We start from the raw sequence: 11,967 nt of genomic DNA, 5'->3' as shown, positions 1-11,967 counted from the left end.
CTTGTTTAGGTACCAGATAAGCTCCAGGCCAGCCAGGGGGGAACGTGTCCTCTAAACTGCTATCAGGGCACCTCGGTCATGAGCACACACCCATTTGTGCCTGCGCACACCCTGGCTCCCTCCTCCGAAGACGGCCAGACCTGTGAGGCGCTGGGTGTGGGGCACTTGGTAACACGCCCTGTGGGTGCTCAGCCAAAACCTGCTGTTGGGGGGATCAGCAAGTAACTGGGGGAGGGGCAATTCTCTCCCTGCCCTATGGTCAGCGGTGTGGGGCGGCCTGGGGCTCCCAAGGACAGAGACCCTGTCCACGAGCTTACTCTTCTCCCCACAGCTTCTTGCTTGCACTACAGTCCGTTCTTGTTTCTGGAAGATGCGCTGCCCTGGCGTGTGCAGAGGAGTTTTCTAGGAGACAGAGAAGGCATAGAAAAAGTACATGGAAGGGGAGCCAGAAAGTGGGGTGCAGCCCAGCCCCACATCCCGAGGCGGAGGCCAGCACCGTGCGGCAGACTGGGACTTGTTGTTGAGCAGAGCCGAACAACAACAAAATCACTAGTCTTCCAAACGGGGCCAGTCGGTCTGAGCCGCACCAGGGCCTCCCTGCGGCCTGCGACCCTCAGCCAGCCCGGAGCCCTGCAGGGCCCGCGCTCCTTCCCACCAGGCCCGTCGCCTCCCTCCACCCCTCCGCCTCCCAGTTCTCCCAGCCTCTGCTCAGAATTGGGGGGTATTGTTTTCTTATTCTCTTTTTCATTTCTCTGGAGCATTCCACTTTCTATAATGAACCTACTTCCTTTAATAATAAGAGCTTATATTTAAAGGGAGGGTGGGCAGGTAGGCAGCTCATTTCTCTGCCTTCTTCATTAATCATAGGCACTGTATTATCCTGGAGTTGGGGGAAAGGAGGAGCTTCAGGTAAGGGTGAGCCCTCCCTACCAGGCCTGCTCCCTTTCCCTGTCCCCTTCAAGTCTACAGTCATGGCTCATAGTGACAAATCCTCCCAGGGCTGATGTAGTCACAGCTCAGAATGCAGTGGGGCAAAATGGATGGGGGTAAGGGGAAGGTGGAGTCCTGGCCCTGCGGCCCCTTCCCCACAGGCCCAGCGCTGGGGTCCCCGTTTAATTTCCCCAGTCCAGAGCATGGATGGAGCACAAGCAAATGCCCCCCCTGCCTAGGCCAGCCCTAATTGCACTGGCAGGGCATATCTGCTTCTTAATTAGCAAAGGCCACAATATCCTGGCGGCTCACAGAGCACAGCCCTAATTGTATTTCTGCTGCAGCTGAGGGATAATTATCCTTCCCTATTGGTGCTGCTTTTAATTCTTTCTCTTTTTAATGGAGAACTCTTCTTCTGGAGTCCAGCCCTCCATCCTTCTGTTTGTTCTCTCCATCCAGCCTGGGGAAGGGCTCGCCTGAGGACATAGAGGGGGGATGTGAAGACCGGTAGTGCTTAGCTCTGAAGCCCAACCCCTTGCAGCTGTCAGCCCTAGACAGGTGGGCTTGACAGCTCTGTGGGGGGGAGGGATAGGGAACGGGTATCGCTCCCCAGGAGGCTGTTAGGACCCCCTTCTCTCCACTCCTCAATGGGTGCTGGCTCTGCAAGCTGTAGGGAGCAGAGACCCCCACCCCCCACCTAGCCCATCAAGGAAGAGAGAGGGAGCTGTTGCCATTAGTCTCTCTTTTAAAAAAACAATAATAACCCCATGTCTCTTTGGTCACCGCTGAGAGAGGACTAGCACATCATCCTCAGTGTACAGTTTCAGAAACAAAGATCTGAGTGCTCATGTCAGAGAAAAAGTCTAAGATGCAAGGTGTGAACTGGAGGGTTAGAACCCTAGGCATTCCTAGGAAAAACACGCCTTTCTCAGAGTGCTCAGGTTAGCGTCCTCTGGTAACAGGTAAGTTAGAAGTTATTACAGAGAGAGTTTGGAGAGAATCCTGGCAGCTCTCTGGGCTCTGCCATGCAGGACTGGAGTCCAGTCCAGCCCATGTGAATAAACCTGGCCCTAAAGCTGCCAAGTCGCTGTCCTGCTATAAGCTCACCGTAACAGCAGGGACTCTATTGCTCATTATCATTGCCCCCAGAGCCTAGCACAGAGCTTGTCTCCTAGTAATGAAACTGGGTGGCAGAGAGGCAGAGTTCAGAGATAGGGTATGATCATGACGTATGTACACAAATAGATCCATTTTCATTGGCTTTTTCCTTGCAGGACCAGTGAAACTGGACTTGAGCTTGACAATGGCCCCAGTTTTCCAAAATTCTTTACTCTGGGCTCTGTCTGAGATGGGGGAAGATGCAAATAGCCGAGGAGGTTGGGATAGCATCTGAGAAATGGACCTTGAAACAATGATCTGCCCTTGAGTCCACCACCTCCCTCTCCCCACTTTTAGTTTCTTTCCAATGAATTTAGAGCCATCCCCTTAGCAACACTGGTTTCCATGGTTTCTTCCATAACAATGATCCCCAAACCCCTCCTCTCTTTTTCCTCGGGACTGTAATGGGTGATAGGGATCCTCGGTGTGGCCACTCCACGTAACCATGGTAATGATTAACCGAGCCTTCATTTATCTTTTGTGCAGAGAGCTGGTAATATGAAGCTCTTGGAAGAAAGAGGTGGGGGAGGGTCCGGGCTAGAGCTGTCGTTATCATAAAGAGGAAGTTAAGGGACTAGTCCTCATACTAGCCTTAGGATTTAGTTCAAACTTTTGTTGAACTCCTATTTTAAGCTCCAGGAAATCAACACTATACAAGATTTAGCCCTTAATATTGAAGGGCTTATAGTCTAGAACCAGGGCTCCTGTTGCCACTGAAACCCTGGCACAGGGGAGCCACTAAAGGAGGTGGCTCTTGATAGCACCATCATGATCCAGCACCTATCCAGTCCCAGCACCCCCTCCAGCCATGAACCAAGAAAAGCCTGGCCGAGAGGGTCTGTACTCACATTAAAGCTTCTCCAGGCTGTTGACAGAGTTTCTGTCTTGCAAGTGGGGGAAGACTTTGATGCCCCTTCCTTGTGGAGAAGTGGAAACTGATACCAGCATCCCTAAAGAGGGCTGTTTGGTGCGGGGAGAAGGACAAAATGACCTGCCCAACTCCAGTACCAAGAGGGGCTGGGATAATCTCAGGGATCAACGCCACCTGCCCGCCACCTACCTTCTCGGGAAGTGATGGGTTTTACGCTGAACTGGAGGGTCAGTGTTTCCATCCAGCCCGCTTTTTTACTTGTCAATGAAAATGCAAGCCAAAGGGCAGCTGTGAAGAATTAAAGTTAGAAAAAGAAATAAAATTACCAGATACACCAGAGTAGGACAAATGAATCCAAAAGCTGAGATATCTGTTCATCATAGGTAACATAGCTCTTCCCTCTGCTAGTTTCCTATCCCCACACCCAAAAGTTTTCACCAGATTCTAAGGGGGTGGGATTTGAACAGGGTCGGGGGTGGGGGACCAATTCTGTACTTCTAGGTAAAATCACAAAGATTCCCTGGACCTTTGGTGCTGATACCAATAACCTACACTGACTTGGAAAGATGATCATGATATTTTTTTTTAATGAAAAAAATAATCCATGGAACAATATATTATGTGTTTAGGTAAGCTACAAATAACTAGGTAGCCAAATTCATTCTTGGAAGGCAAGTGCAACCTGGATTAGCCAATGCACGTTCCAGATCCTAGGTCCCAGAACTCTGAGTTTAATCCTTTGCTACTGGTTGGAACTAAGCAGGTTCAGTCATTCTGAGTGCAGGCTCACTCAACTAGTCAGAAAAGGGTAAATGGCATCTTTTGATTGGTTGACAAGGCAATACATACTAGCCAGTGAAAGAATACTTCTCCTTTTCTGACCAATAAGATCTCAGTTCTCTTGATAGGAAAGTAGACCTTATATCCATATAGAAAATGAGCTGAAAGGGAATGATAATAATTAAAAAATAAACACGGTTGCTATAGTCTATGGGACATTATTGATATGATCAATGATAGCTGTGCCAGAAAATTCATAAAGACACTTCTTTGGAAAGAAAAGTACAAAAAGCAGACCAGCTATCTGGTCTGGCCTAAAAAGGAAGTTTCTACAGTAACATGTGAGGGAAAAGCATTTTAATGTAAATGTCCCCAAAATGTATCTAACCGGTCCATGGAGGGAAATTTTGGCCTTTAACTTAGACTAAAATTATAATGATTTAAGAAATTTTTTTTCCCCACATTAACAATGAGTGAAGGAAAAGGTGAAGAAAAGAAAATGAAAGATATGTGTTTTTACTGATGCAGGGCATTGTAGGCAGAAATATGTTGAGTTACTGCCTGAAATAGATTTCCTCCATGACCATGTGGTCAAGTCACAGCTCAGTTTAAAACAACGTTTTGTTTTGGAAATAGCCAGTTCATGGCTCTTAAGGAGAAATATTCTAGAAGAAAGAGTGCACAGAACAACGGGTGTCCCATTAACTTACTAGTGATTTCCCTTTAGATCATTCTGGGACTGTTCCAGTCGCCTTTGAGAAATTATAGGTAAAATGATTTCCCATCCAGATATTACAAATGAACACAGACAAGGTTGACGGTTGAAAAGCTGAGTCAGTGTCTGTCAAGCAAGGAAGACGGGAAAGATCAGGAGATGGGAAGCGTCAAGTGCTGTGCTTACTGATTAGGAAGGCAGTGCTGGAGAAGGAGAGAGAATCCTGAGGAACCGAATGAAGGTGATGCTAGTGGTCATTTGCTAAGGAAGTTTCTACCTACTTTGTTTTTTCGAGAGAGGTGAGAAGAGTGAGTGATCTAGAATTCAGCTTCCCTCCCTTGAATGGAGGTGCTTGGGGGGGGAGGAGCCACTCCCAAACCAAGGAGAAACATGTTTTTGTTTTTTGGGGGGGTATGGGGGTCAAGATGGGAAAGGTCTTAATTGCAAATCCCAGAGAAAAGGCAGGGTAGGATACGAGACCGCCTCTCTGAAGGGGGGTGGGAGAGGATGGGAAGGAGAGCGGTGGTGGAAAGGATGCTGCTTCGCCTTGCACCCTGACTTAAAAGGAAAAATTCACAGTCTAGGATTTCCTCTCTACCCCCCAGGGACTTTGCGGGAGCGGCTGTGACTCCCACCCAGACCAGGGCAGCCAGGCAGGGACTCCCCAGCAGATATTTTAATCAAGGTGCTCACAGATAATCAGGGGCCAAAGCCCCTTCACGCACTGTAACCAAGGCAACAGGAGGCTGGGGCTGGTTGCTTAGTAACCACACTGTAGCGCTGGGTCCAGTCCCTTCTCCTCCTCCCCCCACCTCCGTTTGCCCTTTGTGATAACTTCTCCACCGCGGCATTTTTTTTTTTTTCCCGTCCTGGCAAAACAGTCGTTCTGCTCTTCCTACAAATGGCACTTTGGGCTCCTTTGGCTAAAAAATGCGCACCTCGATTTTCATTTTGGACAGATTTCACCACCCAGATAATTGTGACCCAGATACAATGTGCTTCCTACCTCGGCCTCGATATCCCAACATTTTCTCCCTCCATCCCACCCTTTCCCCTTCATTCACGCGCGTCAAGGCGTAAGAAGATTGTGGGGAGAGAGGGAGAGAGGGAGGCGTAGGGGTGGGCGGAGGAGAGGGAGAGCACGGCTTACCAGGCTGGGATCCCCGGCAGATCCCCGGCAGATCCCCTGGCCCGCTCGTCCTGACTCACCGCTTACAGTCGCGCCTCTTGTCTCTTCCGCACGCTGCCGGCACTTAGCACCAAATTATCCCAGTTGGTTTTAGCGAGGGGGAGATAGAATGCCCTCCTGGACTCCGACACCCAAAACCCTGCAAAAATGGGGAAGATGAGTCCCCCCCGTCTTCGGCCAACCCTGCCACGCCTCCGGCCTCCTCCACTTGGGGTCTGAGCCGAGCGCCAGCCGCGTCGGCCTAGGGCGCTGAGCCGCGCGTGGAAATCCACGCTGGGCGCTCCGTCCAGGGCGCTGTCCAGCCTCTGGTGCTGAAACTGGAGGCCCGGATGCGCAGTGGACGGGCTCTGGGGACCTTCAGCGGTCCGATTCTGACCCCTGCGGTAGGGACCCTAAAGGGAGGCGCTCTGTCCGCTTTGAAAAAGGCGAGGCTAGAAGAGTGTGCAAAGATGCCCGTTTTCAGGAGATGGGGCTCCCTCCGGGGCGTCATCCCCTGCACCTCCCCTTTCCCTTCCCCGGGTTATTGTCGCAGTCGCAGCGGACAGAAAGAGCCTTTTGCCCTGGGGTGATTATCCAGCTGTGCCCCGACACTTACCACATTTTCTCCTTGCGCGCCGGGCTCTCTGGAGGCCCGCAGGCAGAGTCCCGGGACTCCGGCGCTAGCGGTGCGGGGCGGTGGCGGGCAAGGCAGGAAGAAGAGGCCTGGAACACAGAACCCGCCGCCCTTCTGCATGCAACAGGTTTGCTGCATCTGGAATCTGAAGGGCAAGCAGCGTGGAGACCAGGCGGCGGCGGTGGGCTCGGGGAGACTGGGTCGGGAGAGCGCGCACTCACCAGGCTGCGGTGCTGCCCGTCTCCGGGAGGGCGCTCGACCGAGCCAGACAAACCGCAAGCCGTGTTTCGGCGTGGCCGCGCAGGTGGGTGCAGAATAAGACGCCCGCACAACTGGAGCTGGTCCACGCACCGCAGGAACGCTCATCTGCCGGACTGCGGGGCCGCCTCCAGCCGTGCAAGCGCCCTCACAGCTTCGCTCTTGGTGAACGTGGCGGCGGGCACCGCGTCTTTGGCAGATGTGGGCCCGACTGCCCCCTGCTCGGCCCTCCGAAGCTGCCCCAGGCTCAGCCTCGCGGGTCTCAGCTCCGGGTGGCTGCTCCTCGGGTATCGAGCCCTTGGCCTGCGGGGAGGACTGGACGAAGGACCCTGGTGGGATTCTGCCTGGCATGGACCGCCGCGTCGAGGAAGACCGCTGCTCGCCGCGTCTTTCTGGAAGAAAGCCCCCCTTACCACCCGCCTTTGGCTCGTCGCTTCTACCCCAAGAGCTGCAGAGCAGGGTCGAGGGGCTGGGGTTTGCGGAAGGTATTTTATGAAGCGCCCCTCGAATACTTGCCTCTCTCTGGCCGTCGGCTCTGTCAGGAGTGTGGCCGCGCCGTCAGGGCGGGAGCCCAGGGATCCTGCTGGCGCGGTCACCGTCCGCACGGCTGCGGGGCCGGGGGACAAGAGCTGCTTTAAAGCCGAGACCAACCCGCAGGTGGCCTGTCAGGGCCGCCGATGTCCATGACGTCATCGAAGGCGAGCTGGGACGCGAAGCGGAGGGGGCTGGTCCCCGCGCTTCACATCAAAAGTCCCCTGTGGCCATGGCAACAGCTCGCAGAGGTCGGCGGGCAGCAGCGGGCCGCCTTTTCTCTCTCTTGCGGTGCAGTTGGGCCCCGGGATCCCGCCCTTCCCCGGGGTAGACGGTTGGATCAGGGTCCCGCATGTGTGTTGAAGGCAGCGTTACCTGCACGGACGACGCGCCAGAGCGGCCCCGGGTCCTGGCTGATCAGGGACAGAGGAGAAGGCCTGCCTGAACTCAGGGAGACTCCCAGAGTGGGAGCAATTATTCTGCGTTGACCAACATGGGTCACACAGAAACCTTGATTTCCATAGGGACATTTCCTATCCTTCCTGCACCGCTGTCTCACCTTGGCAGGTCGGTCCTCCCCGAATTCAAGGACGTGAACGCCCACCCGTCTCACCCACTCTTCACCCTCGCGCGTACCTGAGCGCGCACCCCCAGCGTCCACACAGAAACACCTCCCAATCTTCACCTGTATATATGGCTACTCTGAGACTCCACACCTGCATCCTATTGCTTCAGAAAACAGCCAGACCGAGGAGAAAAGAGCAAACCCACAGCAGATCTGGTGCGCATTTATGGCTGGCGTGCTGGAGGTCAGGGGACAAAATGGTGCATGCAAGTGTTTACTGGGTTCTCGCATGCTTTTTAGAAATTTGAAGTACGTGTCAATGAGATTCAAAATGTTCACATAGACATTTGGGCTTTCCATGTCTCTTGAACACAGAGCTGGCACTCTGCATGCCATGGAGCAGTGATCCCTGTAGATCCCAGACCAACCTAGAGCCTCCTCTCCTTATGTCAGTGTCACCAAGGCCATTTATCACCAACCGTATCTTTTTTTTTTTAATAGTAAAGGAGAAAGTGAAATATTTTTGTCTCCACCTCACCTGCTCACTTCCATAACGTCATCCATCAGGCCCTGTAATCATGTGAGTTTTCTGCCCACTGGGTCCAGCAGGAGCTGGTAATGGCTTCACTGAGGCTGCAGTTCTTGCCGCACTACTGGCTGGCTGGTGCCCTGCAGGTCAAACCTTTGACTGACACATGGACTCCTGTGCTGCCCACATCTGGACAACAAGAGAGCAGGATAGTTCCTCGTAGTAAGGCTGTTTTGTTTTGTTTTTTCCATGATTTCAAAATATGCAGGCATTTGGAAAAAATTTTTAAATCGTATTTTTATTGATCACTCAGATATTTATTCACATAAAACAGTCTTTATATATTTAAATCTAAGGAAAAATATCTCATTAACAAATATATAGGAAAACTAGGGAAAAGAAAAACATTTTAATCAACTACCACCTTAACATTACAATGTTTTACATTTTCGGACTAGCAGTTTAAATACCGCTGTAAAAACCATTCTTGTGAACACAACCAACCAACCAATGTACAAAAAAACCCACAAAAACACTAATAGCAACAACAGAGCCATATAGTTGCATTTCATGCCTTATCTCTCATACAGTCACACTTAGTGGAACGGTCATTAAATGTGTATTTTGAATAAATACAAAAACTTGGAAGGGGTTGTCTTTTTTCCACCTTAGCACTAGAATTCCATCCAAGGAGAAAAAGGTTTTTAGTTATATATGCTTATTCTCCTAACCAAGTGTCTAGAAATTGTGGTTGAAAGCAAAAGTAAATTTATACTACATCAACTCCAAATCTTGACCAACATGGGTTACTTTTGGCCAATTCAGGAAGAGAAGGGCAGGGTAAAGATTCCACATCCATCCCTTGGTGGGAACCTTTTTATGGGAAAGACCCAATTATTTCCCTTATAAGAGTCATCAGAATTATTCATTATATGGTTAAGAAAATTAAACAATTTACAAAAGTGGAAAGATGACTGACATATCAACATTTGGAAATTTTTTCTGCTTTATTTCAAATAGATATGTAAATTGTGACAGTGTAGAGTACCATTTTCCACATACAGGATTAGCAAAAAGTAAAAATGTCTACTTCCCAATGCTGGAGAGGCTATGGTGAAATGGGCACACAGTAACATATGGAGGTTGTCTAAGTTGGTTAAAATAATTGGACAGCAATTTTTTAAGTTGTAGCAAGAGCCATAAATATATTCACGTCCTTCGAGCCAGGAGTTCTTCTGGAGATCTATTCCAATAAAGTAATCTTAACAACAGGAAAATTTAGATGCATAAATGTGTCCATCATAGCATTACTTAACTTTTAAAGAAATGAAAATAGCGTAGATATCCAATAACAGAAGACTAGTACATTTTGTATTGGATGTTTAGAATGTTCTACCAACTCTAAAAGTCTATGTTTGTGCTGAAACATGAACAAAGAAAATGCTCATAATATTAAGGAGGGGAATGAATGGAATGTAGAACTGCCTTCATACTTATGATTAAAGGCATGGCTTTAAAAGCATGCATATCAAAAAATAGGACAGAGGTACATCAAAGTGGGATAGTCTCTGCTGAAGTGAAGGAGTTGTAAGTGGCTTTTAAACTTTTTTCTTTTTATCACATTTTCCAAAGTTTCTGAAATGTGATTATATGCTTTCTATAATTAAAATATAATATGATACAACTATGGGAGTAGATGGTATATTAGGCATCTATTACTTATCTAGCACTCTGCCAGATGAGCATAACTGGGACAGGTGTGGCGACTGGGTCTCAGACCCTGTGTAAGTTACTTCACATTTTGACTTGGGTATTCAGTGACCAGAAGATGATTTGGCCTTATTAGCAAGGAGATGATAAGGGACATTTGGTTGTTAGTAGACTCAGGTACATCATCAGCTTAGCTGGCTTCACCCTACTCTGCAATAAACATACGGTGTTCCTGGTACCACTCCCTCACCAGGCTTCCTTCCAAACCTGAAGTAATGATGGTGATATTTCCCTTATATTTTTTATAGCATCTCATATCCAATGTTTTACATAACTTTATAACAACTACTAAGAAAAAATAACAACTACTTAAATATTTCATCATTTAATTATCACAATAACCCTGTGAGATTGTCACTTTCTCTAGTTTTGTTTAACCTCTGTTTCAGTAACTTGCCAGAAACCACACAGCTGACAAATGATGGATTCATCCATAATTTGACTTCTAGACACTTTCTTCATAGGAAATAGAAGTCTTCACTATGGATAACAATTCCTATTTGGATTAATATTTAATTGGAGGCCAGATTGGTAGCTCAGCTGACCTGACCTTGATCACCATTAGCCAATATTCTCATTCATTTATTCCTTGGAATCTGTAAACCTTGGACCAGAAGTCAGATTATGTGAGGGTCAGACATTCTGAAGGTGTCACTGAGTTTCCAGGTGTGCTAACCTTTCAGAATGAAGCTTTTCTGGAATGGAAATTAGACTAAGGTGCTGAGAAATCCACTTGCTATGGGTGGCCACGAAGGTACCAATCTCATGACAACAACCTCACATCCCGGATGTGGGACCAGAGAACAATTACAGCAAATGCACTGTTGTCCCCCACTTCATACATATGGTGGGCGTCACAGGAAACTGAGGAGCTCACAGCTCTCATTCCAATTGAAGAGCAAGTGTTTCTCAATCCTTGCCTGATTACCAAGAGTTTTAAAATTTAATTTCAAGGATTAACCCAACACCCGGTGGGTTGTCATCCTATCTAAAGAGAAGAAAACTATTCTTTAAAAAGAAAATAGAATATTGGCAATGAACATCAACCATTTGGAAAGCAGTTTTTCTAAAATTTAGATTATATTATTTCTGGAAAATTAAAATCCAAATTAAGAATTATAAATATACTTGGTTTCTTGGTTCCTGAGATACTTTTGATAGTTCAGCTAATCTGGGCAATTCTAAAAATGATGCACGTTTATTCTTGGATAATATAATTATCTTAAGGAATGGAAAATTCATCAGTTGCCTTAGTGTGGAAAACTGTGCATGATCAGATTTTTTTTAAGTTAAAAAGGAAGTGATTATATATTTGTACACCCATGTTCATATCATTATATTCACAGTAGCCAAGAGGATAAACAAAATGTGATATATACATACCATTAATGAAATATTATTCAACCTTAAAAAGGAAGGAAATTCCGACTCATGCTGCAACGTGAGCCAAGGTTGAGGACAGTATGCTAAGTGAACTAAGCCAGTCATGAAAAATACTGCATGATTCTACTTATATGAAGTACCTGGAGTAGCCAAATTAACAGAAACAGAAAGTAGAATGAATGGTGGTTGCCCGGGGCTAAAGGGCATGGGGTCATAGGAAATTACTGTTTAGTGGGTACAGATTCCATTTTGCAAGATGAAAAGAGTCTTGTGGATGGATGGTGGTTATGGTAGCACAACGAGGTGCATGTACTTCATGTCACTGAACTGTACACTTAAAAATGGTTAAGATGGTAAATTTTTTTTATTTATTAAGGTATCATTGATATACAATCTTATGCCCAGATTTTACATGAGGAACATGTGGTTATGACATTCCCCCTCTTATGAATTCCCCACCATATACCCCATTACAGTCACTGTCCTAAGATGGTAGATTTTAAATATGCACTTAAAAATGATCAGGGTGGTAAATTTTATCTGTATTTTATATATAATTTCTTGAAATTAAAAAAATTTTTAGAGGATGTCGTAATAATTATAATGTCTGGCAAATTTTGAGTCATTCTGTTTGGAGGCAAACAAAATGAGGATTTAGGGGGACAAATGCTAATC

Source organism: Manis pentadactyla, chromosome 18 (genome assembly GCF_030020395.1).
Source record: "Manis pentadactyla isolate mManPen7 chromosome 18, mManPen7.hap1, whole genome shotgun sequence".
NCBI classification, from domain to species: domain Eukaryota; kingdom Metazoa; phylum Chordata; class Mammalia; order Pholidota; family Manidae; genus Manis; species Manis pentadactyla.
The sequence above is the reverse complement of the archived record's forward strand: the minus strand, read 5'-3'. Positions refer to the sequence as shown.